The 7,611-nt window shown below is 54.6% G+C and overlaps 1 protein-coding gene across 1 annotated transcript in view; it reads right to left on the bottom strand.

Annotated features, from left to right (window-relative positions):
- Positions 1-479: 479 nt before the first annotated feature.
- The window catches only part of BCDIN3D (BCDIN3 domain containing RNA methyltransferase), a 29,729-nt gene continuing 22,597 nt past the window's right edge, over positions 480-7,611 (bottom strand). Inside the window, exons 6-8 of the transcript XR_008447401.1 lie at positions 6,338-6,397; positions 6,124-6,245; positions 480-1,437 (exon numbers count right to left, since the gene is read on the bottom strand). The gene's annotated coding sequence lies outside the window, so the exon portion shown is untranslated. The remainder of the gene's footprint in view (positions 1,438-6,123; positions 6,246-6,337; positions 6,398-7,611) is intronic.

Genomic DNA, 7,611 nt, shown 5'->3' with positions numbered 1-7,611 from the left:
ACAAAACCTCCTCTAAGGAAGGAGATCCAAAACAGATGAGGGTGCAAGAGGTGCGAGAGAAACCGAGACGGGGAGCAGATCTGCTCTGCTCTTTCCTACCTATTCCACCTTCAGGGTCAAAGGAGGAGAAGACCAGGAGAAAGACCATATCCTGGTCTGCATCAGGAGAAGTATGATCATCAGGCCAAGGGAAAAGATTCTGCCTCTCCACTCAACTCTGATAAGACATCACCAGGAGCCCTGATTTCAGTTTTGGAGTCATAGAATCATAGAATAGTTTGACTTGGAAGGGATCTTAAAGATCATCTGGTTCCAATCCCCTGCCAGAGGCAGGGATATCTCCCACCGGATCAGGCTGCCCGAGGCCCATCCAACCTGGCCTTGAACACCTTCAGGAATGGGGCAACCACCACTTCCCTGGGCAACCTGGGCCAGTTTGGGACAGGCTGAGAGAGTTGGAGTTGTTCAGCCTGGAGAAGAAAAGGCTCCAGGGAGACCTTAGAGCAGCTTCCAGTGCTGAAAGGAGCTCCAGGAAAGCTGGAGAGGGGCTCTGGATCAGGGAGTGCAGGGAGAGGATGATGGGGAACGGTTTTGAGCTGAAAGAAGGGAGATTGAGATGAGATCTTAAGAAGAAAGGTTTTCCTGGGAGGTTGAGGAGGTTCTGGCCCAGGTTGCCCAGAGCAGTGGTGGCTGTCCCATCCCTGGAGGGGTTCCAGGCCAGGTTGGATGGGGCTTGGAGCCCCTGAGCCAGCGGGACGTGTCCCTGCCCATGGCAGGAGGTGGGGCTGGATGGGCTTTGAGGTCTCTTCCAGCCCAAACCCTTCTGTGATTCTATGAAAGAGCCCTTAGTTGCTAAACCTCGTTCCTCAAACCGGCAGGGATGGGCAAGCGAGGAGCTCCGCGTGAGCTCCCCCATGTACAACTGTTCCTAGCTCAGCCGATGTCATTTTAGCACAGAGCTTCTCCTAGAGGCAGGACCCAGCAGAGCCCTTTGCCAAAAGCTCTTCCAGTGCGAGGAACAACGTTGGGTTGAGTCATAGCCAAGTTGGAAAGGACAAGAGCTCAACAGCAGTCCTGCAAGAAGAGGTTCTGGCTGTTTTCCTTCCCTCTCATGAAGTTTTGGGGGTTTTTTTCCTGCTGCTTCTGAGTCTTCACCACGCAGGGGACTGGAAGAGAGCCCCAGGGCCAGAGCAGGACACTGGGAAGCTGGAAATTTGGGTTCGATTCACTGTTCTGAGGACTACGGAGATGATCTTGAGGGTTGGAGCCCCTCTCATGTGAGGACAGGCTTAGAGTTGAGGTTGTTCAGCCTGGAGAAGAAAAGGTTCCAGAGAAACCTTAAAGCAGCTTCCAGGACTGAAAAGAGGCTCCAGGAATGACGGGGAGAGGTTCTTGGTCAGGCAGTGCAGGGACAGGATGAGGGGGAAGAGTTTTGACCTGAAAGAGGGGAAATTGAGATGAGATCTTAGGAAGAAATGTTTTCCTGTGATTGTTGGGGAGGCCCTGGCCTAGGTTGCCCAGAAAAGCAGTGGTTGCCCCATCCCTGGAGGGGTTCCAGGCCAGGTTGGATGGGCCTTGGAGCCCCTGATCCAGTGGGAGGTGTCCCTGCCCATGGCAGGGGTTGGAACTGGATGGGCTTTGAGGTCCCTTCCAACCCAAACCATTGCATGATTCTGATTCTACATCTGTGCCATCCAAAGCAGAGCCATCTCCAGGTAAAGCCGTATCAGTTTCAACCGCAAGAGGCTTCCCAAAGATGATCTCAAACCCTGTCTGGAGCCAAAGATTGGAGCATCTGCCCAGGTGTGGGGAAAGGAGACATCAGATGTCCAGGACACAGCCCAGTTGCGAGACAAACCCCTGGGGCCAAAAATCCATGGACAGATAAATCCACGTGGTGAAAGCAGAAGGTAGAGGTGATTTTGGTGGCGCGGATTCCGTCAGGGAAGATCACAGGGGAAATATTCGCCTCTGCACAACAGCAACTGGGCTGGAGTCCAGGAGACAAGCCAAAGCAGACAGAGGGAAGCGGCAGAGCTCCTCTGTTGCCTTCCAAGCAGGGAGAGGCTGAGCCTCAGACCACATCTAAGGGCACCGCATCCCTGAAGCGCCCAAGTGTGGGCTCCAGGCTCCCTCTCCTGGGCAGGTGACACCATTGCAAACACCTCCAAGCCCTGGAGCTGCCACCTTCCAATCAACCCTTCCAGCAAGCCCAGCCTTCCCCGAGAAAGATAAAAGAACTCCCAGGCAGTGAGGAAGAAGACACCGAAGCTTGGTCAAGATCTTTCCTTGAATGCTTCAAGAGTGGCTCCAAAGGAATAGAGGCACAGAGGTTTGCCCGATCCCAAAGAACGTTCCTCCTCCACCACGTTCTGGTGGGAATCATGCCCATATCCCAGCCTGGCCGACCCCAATCCGTTTCACCACACACAGAGACGAAGATCTCACTTCTTCGTGGCTCACAGACACTTTGGAATAAGTCTAAGGATCTCCCTGGAGAAGGCAACTCATTACCAACGGTGAGAAACACTCCACTGGATCAGATCCCACCAGTCCAGTTATCACCTTCTCGTGGTGTCTGGTGATGGTGACTGACACCGAAAGCTCTGGCTGGGGGCTGTGCTCTCAGCACCGCTCTGAAAATGGCCACGGACCCTTTCTGACCTGCAGAGACACCACTTTCTTTGTCCTTATAGGGCTAAATCCTGTAAGAAAACACTAAAATTAATTTTATCAAGAGACGAATTATGTTTTTCTTTGGAAACTCAGCCTTCAGCCCATCTGCTCCCTAGGTCCGAGCTATCCTACTGCATGTGAGAGTGATTCTGATTCTTCTCCTACCTCTTCTTTCCCTCCAGATGTAGGGCTGCTCCTTTGGGCAGAAACAGAGAGCGCCCACCAAGCTTCGACTAAAAAAGATCCCAGACTTTGTCCAAGTAGCAGCAGATGCTCTGCTCCGGCCCCAGGACGTCATGAGTTCACGCTCTGTATAAGAGAGAGGAAAAGTCCTTCCACATGTTTCACGTTGTTAAATGTGTGAGAAGTGAGATGGAAATGTTTTCCTAGGGTCGAGAAAGAATGGCTTAGAGCTCCAGAGAGTTTCCACTATCCCCGGTCCCACCGAGCACAACAGTGCTCTTCCAAACATAACCCCAAGCCCACTCCGATTTCCAAGCTGGTTTAATGTGCCAGTTCCACAGCTGCTGCCCCTGGTTCCAGCTTGAATCTGGAGCAACTCCAAGAGAAAAGACACAAGATAGAAGGAGAACGATGGCTTCTCTAAGCTTATCTCCCAGGGCTGTTGCCCGGCACAGCGTTTCCCAGCAATAAATCAGCTGTTGGGAAAAGGAATTCTGCCAGTCCTCAGCAAAGACAAGAGTTTAACTTCCTTTCCTTGCTTCACCTTGGCCAAAACTGTGCCTCAGTTTCTCCTGTTTGTTTTTGCCTGCAGCCTAAGGTGGGATCAAGCGGAGGGGGTTATAATCTAGTTTTCCTAACAAATGTTCCGGCCCAGGATAGATCGCAGGGAGCTCAGCAGGCAGGAAAGAGGCTCAGCCATCAGGCAGGCGGGGATTTCTACCATCCCTACAGTCCACCTGAGATTGAAGAGCTCACCAGCCCCACCTCAGCCCCCCTTGACTGCCCACCCACCGCCTCCCGAGCTCTTGGGGGACACAAATCCAGCCCCACTCGCTCTAAACCCCAGGAATCGGCCACGCTGGCTACAAAGCCAACCCCATCATTGTCTCCAGGGCACCTGGAGAAGGGAGGGGAGAGCAGGGAAGGGTGGAGGCAAACATGCCCAACCCCATCAACCCATCCACACCTCCCTTCGTAGGGAGGAGGAGGAGCAGCACCACTGGCTTTTTTTTGACCGTATAAGGCCAAGTTTTTCTCTCGGTGGCCAATCCAGGGAGGAATGTGAACACCTGAGCCTTGCGTGGTTTGCCAGGGCTCAGCCTCCCAGGTGTGCAGAGCCCCACCTGCAGCAGGGGCGGGGAGGCCACCTCCACACAGCCCTGCTCCATACCTGGCATCAAACAGGGGGGAAATTCTACCCTGTTCAGCACAAATCCTTCCCTGGGGGACAGTGGCTCGGTCAGGGCTTTCCTCTCCTGCAGCCCTTCAGAGTCCCCAGGGTGACCGCACCAAGTTGTCCTCTGCAAGGCTGAGTTGCCCCTTTCTTTCAGCTCTTTCCGGTTATTCACCATCACAGCCATGTGGCAAATCTCTTCTCCCATCCCGCAGCCCAGTTCCCATCTCCAACGGCGCTGGCTCGCTCAGGGCAGCCTTGGGGTCTCTCCTTCCCACCTAGGAGACCCAAGCCTGCACAGAACTGCAGAGGGAGCTGCACCTTGGAGATGTCCTCAGCTTGGCTTTGGTTCAGGAGAACTGGATCCCAGGAGGACTCTGTGCATCATTCCATCACGGCTGGGGCTCCCAGCAGGACCAAAACCAGTGCACAACAGGGTTGGCAGCTTTCTAACCCAGCTGCTCCTGGTCTCACTTCTCCCTGCCTCAGCCCGGCTTTGGTTCAGGAGAATTGGATCCCAGGAGGACTCTGTGCATCACTCCATCACGGTTGGGACTCCCAGCAGGACCAAAACCAGTGCAAAACAGGGTTGGCAGCTTTCTAACCCAGCTGCTCCTGCTCCTGGTCCCACCTCTCCCTGCCTCAGCACAGCTTTGGTTCAGGAGAATTGGATCCCAGGAGGACTCTGTGCATCGCTCCATCACGGCTGGGGCTCCCAGCAGGACCAAAACCAGTGCACAACAGGGTTGGCAGCTTTCTAACCCAGCTGCTCCTGGTCCCACCTCTCCCTGCCTCAGCCCGGCTTTGGTTCAGGAGAATTGGATCCCAGGAGGACTCTGTGCATCGCTCCATCACGGTTGGGGGTCCCAGCAGGACCAAAACCAGTGCACGACAGGGTTGGCAGCTTTCTAACCCAGCTGCTCCTGCTCCTGGTCCCACCTCTCCCTGCCTCAGCACAGCTTTGGTTCAGGAGAACTGGATCCCAGGAGGACTCTGTGCATCGCTCCATCACGGTGGGGACTCCCAGCAGGACCAAAACCAGTGCACGACAGGGTTGGCAGCTTTCTAACCCTGGTCCTGGTCCCACATCTCTCTGCCTCAGCCCAAGGCGAGACTAAAGGACAAGGTTGGCCATTACTTGGGGCACCCAAATTAGGGGAAATAAATAGACTCAGGCTGCTACCAGCCCGGAGGAACATGGGAAAGACCCTGATCCAGCCAGCCCCGATCCCCACAGCCACAGCCACGCTCACGCCAGCTCTGCCCTGACTCCACACGTCAGCGCCCTGACCAAACGAGCCCAAGAATTCCAGAGAAACCAGCGTTCCCTTGTTGTGCTGCCAAGATTCGGTCCCTGCCTGCCAACGCTCCTGGTTAGAGCGGGAGGGATTCCAGGAGCGTTGTGTCAGCTCCGCTGCCCTTGGGCTTACGGGGTGGGAGTACCAACAGGTCCCACGCCTCTGCCTCCGGGCGTGCCAGGGACTCGCACACGCAGCCAAGGCAGAGCAGCTGCCGCTTCAACGCACTCCCCACCCAGCCCAAATTCCTGCGGAGCCACAAGGCCGTCGCAGGTTTGGAGGAAGCCACACCTGGAAGAAAACGGCAATAAGATTGGCCATTTGCTCTTTGCCCGTATTCAATCCTTTAAAGCCCTCCAGAAGGAGAAAGCGCCGTTGTGGGGGCAAAAAGGGTGGGGAACAGCGCGTGTGGGAGGGTAATGTTTCATTCCCTGGAAGGCAGGAGTCAAAACAATATTTCCCAGCATCTCCTGAGCTGCTCTCCCCTCTACGCAGACTCTATTTCATCCAGTGGCACCGGGAATCTTTGGGAATCCCAGACAAGAAGCAAAGGGGCATTGGGAAGATCATACAATCATAGCATTATGGATTGGGTTGGGTTGGAAGGGACCTCAAAGCTCATCAGGTTCCAACTCCTGCCATGGGTAAGGACATCTCGCACTGGATCAGAGGGCTCAAAGCCCCATCCAACAAAGCCTTCAACACCTCCTGGGATGGGGCAGCTTTGCCCGCAGAAAGGCAAACACAAATATGATTGTCCCTGCCCGGCGGTGGACTGTGGCTCACGCTAACCTCCAGCAGGTCTCAGCAGAGATGGGGACGTTCCTCCTTCCAGTGCAGAACGTTCATCAGATCCTGGACAGAACACGGTCCTGATGCCACGGATAGACGCGTGTGAGCTGGTGTCCATTTTGCTGAGCAAAGGAAAACAGAAAGAAGGTCAGATCAAATCATTACTAGTGATGAGGAATGGAATCTCATGGCTCCAATCAGGGCCTGTCCATACCTGGTTTCATACACTCCAAGCTCAGGGACCATTTATGACCTCACACCCATGATCTTCACCCTGCGCAGACGCTACCTGAGTCTGAGACTGCTTTCAACCGTGGAGCCCAACAGAATCACCGAATCATTAAGGTTTGAAAAGACCTCAACGATCAACTCCAACCATCAGCCAACCATCAGTCAAACCCCGCTGTGCCCACTAAACAATGTCCCCAAAGTGCCATGGCCAGGTTTTTTAACCCCTTCATGGATAGAGATTCCACCACTGCCCTGGGCAGCCTCTGCCAGGGCTTCACCACTCTGTCAGTTAAGGAATTTTTCCCAATATCCAATCTAAACCTCCCCTGGTGCAACTTGAGGCCATTTCCTCTCATCCCATCACTTGTTACTTGGGAGAAGAGCCCAACCCTCACCTGGCTCCAACCTCCTTCCCAGGAGCAGCAGAGAGCTATGAGGTGTCCCCTGAGCCTCCTCCTCTAGACCAATCCCCCCAGGTTCCCTGTTCTCCAGCCCCTTCCCCAGCTCCGTTCCCTTCTCCGGACACGTTCCAGCCCCTCAAGTCTTTCTTGCAGTGAGGGGCCCAAAACTGAACCAGGATTTGAGGTGTGGCCTCACCAGCGCCGAGCACAGGGGGACAATCCCTTCTCTGCTCTGCTGGCCACCCCATGGCTGATCCAAGCCTGGATGCTGGTGGCCTTCTTGACCACCTGGGCCACTGCTGGATCATGTTCAGCTGCTGTCACCAGCACCTCCAGGACCTCTTCCGCCGGGCAGCTTTCCAGCTGCTCTCTCCTAAGCATCGCAACAAGGACTGCAGAGCTCGCTGGTGGCTCAGCCTTGCTGTCGGGCTTTGTCTGCCCTCTTGGGACTCTGTAGAGTTTGTCATCTACTTGAGAGGTCACACTGAAGTCTCGGGTACTGTCTCCCCCTCCACTAGCTTTAAGGATGGCTCCTTCAAAAGGACACATGCCTCAATATCAACGCATTGGAGGAGGTGGATGAAGCCCAACACATGGTACTTGTCTACTCTTGGGAAACTGAGATGCTTTGGGCCCAGCCGTGCTCCCTCCCAACCCAACAGAAGTTTCCAACTCTCAAATACACCAGGTAGCTTCCAAACCTGGTGGAGCTGAGATCCACAAGAGGGGTTGGGTGGGCTGAAGGAGCACCCAACATGTAGAGAAGGGCACAGATACACTAGATAGCTTCCAAACCTGATGGAGTTGAGATCCACAAGAGGGGCTGAGGTAGTACCCAGCATGAAGGGCACAAATA

The sequence above is a fragment of the Cuculus canorus genome, chromosome 29 (genome assembly GCF_017976375.1).
Source record: "Cuculus canorus isolate bCucCan1 chromosome 29, bCucCan1.pri, whole genome shotgun sequence".
Lineage (NCBI taxonomy): Eukaryota > Metazoa > Chordata > Aves > Cuculiformes > Cuculidae > Cuculus > Cuculus canorus.
This window is presented reverse-complemented; position numbering and strand designations above follow the sequence as displayed.